General features: G+C 40.0%; 1 protein-coding gene across 2 annotated transcripts in view; it reads left to right on the forward strand.

Moving 5' to 3' along the window:
• Positions 1-8,915, forward strand: part of LOC105274058 (protein bric-a-brac 1) — a 208,786-nt gene that overhangs the window by 77,090 nt on the left and 122,781 nt on the right. For both annotated transcript variants that reach the window (XM_011316870.1, XM_011316872.1), the window contains exons 6-7: positions 5,581-5,701; positions 5,964-6,035. The gene's annotated coding sequence lies outside the window, so the exon portion shown is untranslated. The remainder of the gene's footprint in view (positions 1-5,580; positions 5,702-5,963; positions 6,036-8,915) is intronic.

The raw sequence follows: 8,915 nt of genomic DNA on the forward strand, positions 1-8,915 counted from the left end.
GAAGGGGGGCTAGGATGGGATCGCTCTCGGGGGGCTAGGATGGGATCGCTCTCACGGTGGAACCCGATTCCACCAGCTAAACTCGTTACCTCCAACGTAATTCAACGTCCTCTGTTTTCTACCCTCCTCCTCCTCCCTCCTCCCTCCTCCCTCCCCCCCTACCACCCCCTTTCACTTGCCTTTGTATATACTGACATGCATGTCCACAGGTCTTCATATTGGTGTGCGTCGATGCGTCGCGATACGCATTCACTCACTCGTTCAGATTCAAATGAATGTTATACATGGTGTCTGTCCTCTGTCCTCTGTCCTCTCACTCCTATCAACATTCATGGGGGAGTGAATGCCCCTCATACTCACCCCTTCCCCCCCCAGGGGATGGCCACACGCCGCCACCAGGTAATGATATTTCGCGCCCATTATGAAATATTCGAAATGATTTGCGAGGATTGTCATTTTGATTTGACGTTCATCCTCCAAAGTTGTGAGCGGCTATCCTGCTCCACGATCATCACCCAACCAATTCCAAAACCCTCCCTCCTCGTATAGGTTACCTACAAAATCGTCAGGGGATGGTGTGCTGGAGAGGATGAGGGGGTGGGTGAATCATTCCCACCCCTGTTCATCCCTGGCTACGACGACCTAGCTCCAATTTACTCGAATTCTCCGCAAGCCAAACTCCCATACCACGGGGTCCTCTCCCTCATCCTCATTCTCTCTCACTCTCTCTCTATCATCATCATCACCTCGAGCCACCCCCCCCCCCCATCCCACCCCGCGCAATGCAAAATTCGCCTATTCGAAACGGGAGAATTTTGCTAACCATATACATCCCTTGCCAGATATTTGTGAATCAATTTCGGGGTGGAATTTGCTGTATTGTGAGTTGTTGATTTTTTATAAATATTTTATCGTGAAAATATAAAATTCGAGGGGGGGGGGCGGGGGGAGAGGTAGTTGGGATTCGCTTCTGGTACCGCAAACATGCATAATGCAGCCACTCGGTGCGTGTAAACATGTAAACGTCGAAGGGCAGATGGAGAGGGGGACATAGATCTGCCTCTGCCAACCGCTAAATACAAAAATCCCTGGTCTCATCCCGTTCTCATCCCGATCCCAACCACCTGTACCACTGACGCCTCGACATGCCACTCGCTTTCCTATGTTGCTGGGTTAATTACAGCATAATTGTGGTGGACATTTTGTTGTTCGCTCTGATTCACTGACACTTGTAAACTGCTTTTATTAACTTTACACCTGCGCTTTTTACCGGTTGTCAAATATTTTTTTATTAAAAAATTTCTTTTTATTACGAATGCGCCAAGAACTCTTACATTTCTGTGTTTTATATTTAAATTCAGTAATAATTCTGATAAATTACCGCCCAAGAATTATTTCCAGATGATTAAAATGAGGATGTTGTTTTATATAATGACGTGAGTGGCAATTATTTAAAATTTGATTTTTAAATTGTTTATAAATCTTGAATTTTTTTGAATGTCTTTTTGCCGATCAGTCCTGCGGCATTAATAATATCTTGAAGATCTGTTATTGATATCGCAATTAAACATAACGGAATGGCCCTCATGTTGATTAATGAAAATCAACTAAACCGGTATTAAATTCCGAAAATGATGGAATGTAATAGTTCGGCGAATGTATTGTGCACAATATCTAGTTTCCCTCGGTATAATACCGCTCACAATGCATCACATCGTAATAAATAATAATGGAGGCATGCTATTATAATGGATAGATGCAATTAATGAAGAGCAATTATCGAATTTTATATTATATCGACGGAAACAAGAACGGCGAACAGTCTCCGAGGAATTTCGCGCGTCTTACACTCAGAGATAAATCAACTTATATTAATCATAATAATTAATCATTATTAAAAATTTTGGGAAACGATTGAAATTTTATGTGCAACTTTCATTTTATTGCGAGAATTTTTTTTTCCTCCGCAATTGTTAATCGCAAAATGGAGATAATTTTTTATATGAATTTAATGATTGATTAATTGATATGAATAATTAAGATGTTTATTTTTTCAATTTGTTTATTAATCCAAAAAAATCCATAGAAATAATTTCTCGAAATTTTTGATGGATTTCTCTAACCCTCGGTGAAAAATATAAATAATGCCTCATCCGTACGTAATTTTTTCCAATTACCGAAGTGACAGAATAAAAATTAAAACTATGCGGAGCACTTGGTAATTACACAGCAAAAAAAAAAATGCGTAATTCCATAGAATATTGCTGTGAGCTCGTGGAAGACCAATTTCTGAGTGAAATTTTTAGCTCTCGCAGTATGTGCAATCGATTTCGAGTGATCGGGATGCGCGCGAGCGAATGTATTAAGCAAAAGGGTTGATAGAAGGGAGTAAATAGTTGGGCAGAGGGAGTGACTTGGTAAAAGGGGTTCTGCGGCCACAGAGAGGCTGACATACACACATACATTTACGAATATATATACCCCATACTTTTGTTATATCTATATATGCACGTACCCGCCCGTATAGAACACAATTAAGTAAATGAGCACGGGTTGCAGCCACTCAGCTATAGATACGCTCTATTATGTGTATTGATCTCTAGTGCGGACTTCGCTTATACGTAATACGTGTTTTGTCGTATGTACATTCGTAACACATCGGCTGAATCAATTCCATATATCTTGATTGAAATTTTTATCCCCTATCTTTATCTTTCCTCTCAATACGAAAATTTAACATAGAGCGTTACGTATTTATTGAATAAATCTTGGTGTACATCGACCAGTCGTCGAATTACCTTAACATTAAAATATTATAATGATTTGACGGTGGAAATATACAGCACGTAACAAATTTCTAATTCTCACGTGTTTGTCAATGCGGTTTTGCCAATGTATATATACGCATGAATAATATGCAGCAATTGACGTGCGACTGTTACGGGGACGATACAAATGGTTATGTAATTTATTTTAAATAATAGTTTTGGTTGGTGATTCGGGGACTGGGGGGAGATGGAATTTAAATTGCTGGGAGTGGAATTGATAGTTTCAGGGGACATTTTTCCGGGCAAAATAATGAAATGATCGTCTCAGATCGGGTGGGTAAATCGTTTTATCTAGATTTCTCAGGATTGTTGTTTTTTTTTTTTCTCTTTTTTTCGTCTCTCCGTCAATTCAGCGCGGAACAATGCCGGTAATCACATGATTTATTTAAAATAATACAGCTCAGGTCTTACGCTTGAATTTATATTACTCTTAACATCTCAGAGATAGCAATGAGATTGGCATCAACTCGTTTCCTGCTGTTGGCGGATTTCATAGGTGTACGCAATCCAACAAAACCTGATGAGCTATTTTTCTCTGTACCCCATGGCTTTTAATGAGTTAACGAATTCTTTGCCTCGTAAATAATTAGAGAAAACATTTTTATTGACGTGGGTTACTCGCGTGTCGCTTCCTGTCATTTTTCTTTTTTCTTCCCCACCACGTCTTTTTTTTTTCTCTTCGTATTTCACTCCTACCTCTCTCACTCTCCCTCTCACTATTCAACATTTATTTTTCTTTTCTCTTCTTATGAATAATGCAATGAAATAAAGACGCTCGGGCGGAAATTCACGGATAGACAGTTATGAATAACACGGTATTAGCAATTCGGTGGAATGAAAAAGTTTGAAAATTTAATTGAAAATTTATCAATTAATAAATTTGCATGGGAACTATCTGAATTTTAGTTTTGTTCGGGTATTTAAGGGTGGAATTATGAATTATTTAGGAATACTCGTGGTGGAGGAATATTTGAATTTTAAAATGAGGAAAATGGAAAATTTATCGGTTTGTCATTTGCATGGAAATGAATTAGTTTGGGGGTGGTGAGGCGGTGGGGGTGGAAGTGGCGGCTGAGGAGGGGTTGGGGGGAAGGGGATGGTTAAAATAATAGATAACGATTGTGTTTAGGTGTCTTGATGCTATAACAGGGAGAAAGAAGGAAACCGGAAGTGGCGTCAAGGCATCGGCGTAACGTTATTTTCCGATCTTCCATTCACAGGGGCCCGCCCCGTTTAGTTTCGATTTGCCGCTTCGTTACGAGTACCGAGATTTACACGATGAGATAGGATTGTTACGCAGACCGTCCAGACACTCTGTCTTTATTCTCCATCTTCCTCACCCTCACCACCTCTTTCTATCTGGGTTATAGTTGTCTTTCCTCGGGGTTGAGGCTCTCCCTTTTTACACCGGACTATCTTCATCTCCTCTTTGTTCTACTGTCTCCCGACAAATCAAATATTGAGAGATTGTGATTATTAATCGGCGATAATAGTTCTTCGAATTTATCCGAGATTATCGGTATTTTTATTGTTATATTGTAATAATAATTGGAATTTCGCAGGATAATTTAATTTTTGGATAGTTTTTCTCGGGAATCAAGTGGAAAACGGAAAATTTTTATTGAAAACGAAATTTAGTTTTAGATTCTCTTAAATATTTGAATTTGTTATTTAATAATAAATATTCTTATCAAATGGAAAATCGAATTTTCCAACTGTGAAAGTCAGGGAAATTCACGGGGTAAGTTAATATGAGGAAAATTCTTAAAAAGTAAAACTGGATCTTGACGATTTTTTGAAGACCAGAACGTATCAACGGTGTATTATCATTCCCACCCCTGATGGAGTCGAATAATTTTTTCCTCCGTTTTGAATACTAAAATACGAAAATAAAACGGTATTTTTTTTTTGTTCGCCCCACGGTCCATGGAAACCCAATAATGTCGTTTACAGCCGTCGTTGGGGCGTGGGAAATAGCCGGAATAGTAAAAAAAAAATGGATAAAGAATCGGAAAAGAGAGTATCTCGTATAAATGCGCTCACGCTTGCACTCGTATTCCATTGGCCCTTGCAGATGCAAAAGCAAAGCGCAAACTATCGGTTCGAGAACTCCAAACTACCCACCAAAGAAAATGAGAAAAGATTTTTATATCATTTTCCACTTTTTTTTTTAACTTTTTTCACCTCTTCGGATAGGTCTGATTATTTTTCCTCCACTTGCCGATCGCTTCTCACTTTTACATTCACTCGAGATGAAGAGTATTTTCTCTCAGCGTTGGGAAAGTATGCGATGAATTTAGCGAAGAATAAACCTTGCCAATAATGAGTTCTCGGTAAATTCATCCAGTGGTGTATGACGGGTTGTGGAGATGATAAACCGAGGGTTGCAACTCCTTTCATTTCGTTCTTCCATTTCCCGAAACTCTTCGGGATATCTACCGTCTTATGCAGAAACGACGGCAGCAATAAAATATAATGAAATAACATCCAATCCGGGGAGAGATATTGTGGAAATATTATTACTAACTTATTTCTGGGGGTGAGTTCGCATTCAGGATTGATTTTAGCAGTTATTCCAGGGGTGGATTCTTCCTGGGAAGTCCTCATTTCTCCCTTCTTTTTTATTACAGACGATTTCAGGGGAAATTAATTATGATTTTCGGTCTAATGATCGCGATAAATTTTCCAGGGATGTATTGACATTTTTTTAATGATTAATTTGTTGATGGAGTTTTCTTTTTTATTGTTTTAGTGGCCTGGTGGGGTCTGTCGTGTTTTGGATGGACTACTGTCCTGGTGGTCGGTTTTTCTGGCGATCATGGAGATGAGGACGTGTGGAAGTCGGTGAAGTCATGAGTGATTGAGGGACGGAGGTGAGGGAATTCTTTGATATTTTTGCAATTTTTTAGAGTTGAATAGAAATTATGATTTTTATTGACGAGATGAATTATTCTCATTCGTCATTGACAAAAATAATTACTTTTTATAACTTCTGGGTAATTTAAATTAATTTGGTGTGAGTATTTTTAATCGTTAGTGATTTTTCCAATTTTAACGATTCAAGAGATTAAATTGGAAACAACTTTTTTGGATATTCAAATTTCACTCTGTTAACAGAATGTAATTTATTTTCAGGCTTGTGTTTCGTGGATGGGGAGAAAGTTCACTGGACTGGCGGATAAAATGACGGAACAGCGCACCTTGCAGGTAAATTTTACATCTTCCTGAATATTTTTTTTCTCATACATTCGTTTGATGGAGTGCGGAACAGAGTGGAAAAGTTGGATAGATTGATTCAGAGGGTTGAAAATAACTTTTCGGTGGGGGTTGAAAATTTTTCAACTAAAATTGCGATAGAAAAACTGATGGAATATTACTAGAGACTAAAATGGGAATTCACTAAATTGAGAATTTAAATTTTTCGTGAATCATCAATTTTTCCTTTTTCCATTGTGTCTTATATTATGTAGTCCCTATGATTCATAACGTGACCTCAAGTGTTTATTATATGTACACACATATGGTGCATTGTTGGTACTTCAACAATGGCGTCTAGGCGAGGACTTATTAATACAAACTCGGTGTGACTAATACAACAATTTGTCGGTCGTTTCTCGTGTGTGGATAAAGGGGAGTAGGGGATAGGGGAAATGTTGGGATGGGCTGAGTCTCTTGGATCGGGATTTAAATAGTTATGACCTACTCGCGGCCCATATACTGAGGAGTGACGGTACCATTTCGTCACGCGTTAAGTCGTGCGAATTAAATTTGCCTCGGTTAGTGAATTCCCTCAAACGCCCACGAAATGTGCGATACATTAATTTATTCGTTTCAATATATATATTGAATTTAATTGAGTTGATGGATTGCCTCACATCTCGAGGGCTTTCTCAAAGCACCGGCGTCCTTGTAAATTATCATCGCGAACTTAACAGCGGACTTATAAATTTAAATAAGTCAAACAGAAAATTTTTAATTAACGATAATTTTTGTTCTCTCAAAATTCTAGACAAAAGACTTTCCTTTTTGCGGCTTTTTGCCTTTGTTGCAAAATCGTTGATTAATTTTAATCTGTTGATAATTAACTTTGATTGTACAACTGGTGCATTAATTTTTCTTGTACTTTAGTCGCGATTAGATGAGAAATTCAATCAAGCCTCTCTCTCATATAAAGCCCCAGTGTCCGAGATAGACGTGTGACGCGTTATATGGGGGTTTAGACCAGCAGACTGTACTAACTGTAATCAGAGCTTGGGCGTTCTAGCGTGTTTCTCGGATATAGGCTTGCAAGTTGAAGGGGGTGGATATATATCCCCCTCTGCCTTCTCCCTCCCCCTTTTCACCCCCCCACAAAACGCCAGATACCATGGGGTTGGGTGTCGAAGCTAACGACGATGGAAGGGGGTCTTTTCCGAGTTGTGCCAAGAGCACAGTGTCCTCTCGTTCCATGTCCTGATTCACTGGTCACATCAGAGGGATTTCGCCTCCCCGGGGGTGGGTGGAAGACAGAGGGAAAATGAGGGGGAGACGTGGAAGGTGTACACCCTGGATACATCATCCTAACCCTCAAATCGTTCAATTCCCCTCCTTCTCGGACCTCTTCACTCGTCTAGTTTCTGGCCACCGCATTTACCCCACAGGGCCACCCTTCGACGGATCCTTGTACACCCACCCTTTTCCAACCCCCTGTGCACGTTAATCCTCTTAAGTGTTAAGTGGCGCGCCTAAATATCAATCACGACCACCTATATCAAACCCCTCTGACTCATCCCTACCTCTTCACCTATCACGAAATTGTCGGGATGGACGCGGTGGAGCTTGATGGTCATGAGACACCGGTCAATCTCGTTTTGTGGGGATAAATAGTGTTGTCTATTGATCAGTCGTTTTGGTTACCCATTGAAACAATATAACTCGAAATATTACCGCAAAAAATTACAACAAAAAGTATTGCAACTGAAAAATTATTTATGTCATAATTGTTTCATTTGTTATATTTTTTTAAATAATATAATGATAGCGTAATATCTCGGGTTGCAATATTTTCCGAGCTGATATTTTCGCGGAGTCATATATTTACATTATAATATTTTTTTGAATATTCTCAGGGGTGATATTATTATTGAATATATTGAAGAACATGGAGGGCAGCATTTTGAACTCCATCTAGAATAGTTTAGGGTAATTTTCCAATTAATTTTTAATTAATCTTTTTCTTTCAAATACATTTTTAATATCTACAGAATAAAAATCCCCGATTGAAAAAAAATTTCCAGCAATTTCTAAAGAGGATTAAACCAATCAAATCAAATGCAGCCCCAAAAATCCAAATTGCCCGCCACCGACAAGCCAAAATCAAGCTCTAAAAATGTAGAAATGGTAAAACCACCCCTTAACCACCCCCCGAATCGTAACAAAATGTCAATTAACCGCCTTCTAGCCTCTCTGATTGCCACTATCGAAAAGTCAATTTAGTTTGTCGTCCAAAGTCAAGTAACATAATCGCCCACAGCCGATGGCTCGATAAAGCGATTCCAAAAGCCGAGGGGGGAGACAAAAGGAGGGGTTGGAGAATCTACCCCGGTAGAGTGAAGGTTGAGTGTTAGATTGGGTGACAGAGGGTAGACTCTCGTCGTTAGTAAGGAGCCAAGAGGCTGTGAGGGTTTATAACCTCCCATCCCCTCATCCGTACACATACGCGTACCCTAGAGAAGGGGGAGGGGGGGGGGCTGAGTTTGGGAGGGTGAGAGGGGGTGGTTCGTTGCATTAGCCCCCGCTACTGGTATCGACATGGGCCCGTACGCCTTGTACTTGGCTTTCTGTTTAACTGCGGTATACACAAGGCAAGTCTCTTCCCCCTTTTGCATTGCCAACACAAGAATGGGGTGGTTGGGGGGTTGGGTTGGGGGGGGGTTGTATGCGAAACAGTTATATGGAGGGCCAGAGGTAAACTGGAGTGAGAAACACATCGGTGCAGCCGCCACTGCACCGCGAAGCGGGTACGTATTGTCGTCGGTTACAAATCAAATACCCGATATCATTGTTCGTCATGGCCTACCGGTTCCAAGTGGGGGGGTGGGTGGTAGG

Source organism: Fopius arisanus, unplaced genomic scaffold (assembly GCF_000806365.1).
Source record: "Fopius arisanus strain USDA-PBARC FA_bdor unplaced genomic scaffold, ASM80636v1 scaffold00009, whole genome shotgun sequence".
Classification (NCBI taxonomy): domain Eukaryota; kingdom Metazoa; phylum Arthropoda; class Insecta; order Hymenoptera; family Braconidae; genus Fopius; species Fopius arisanus.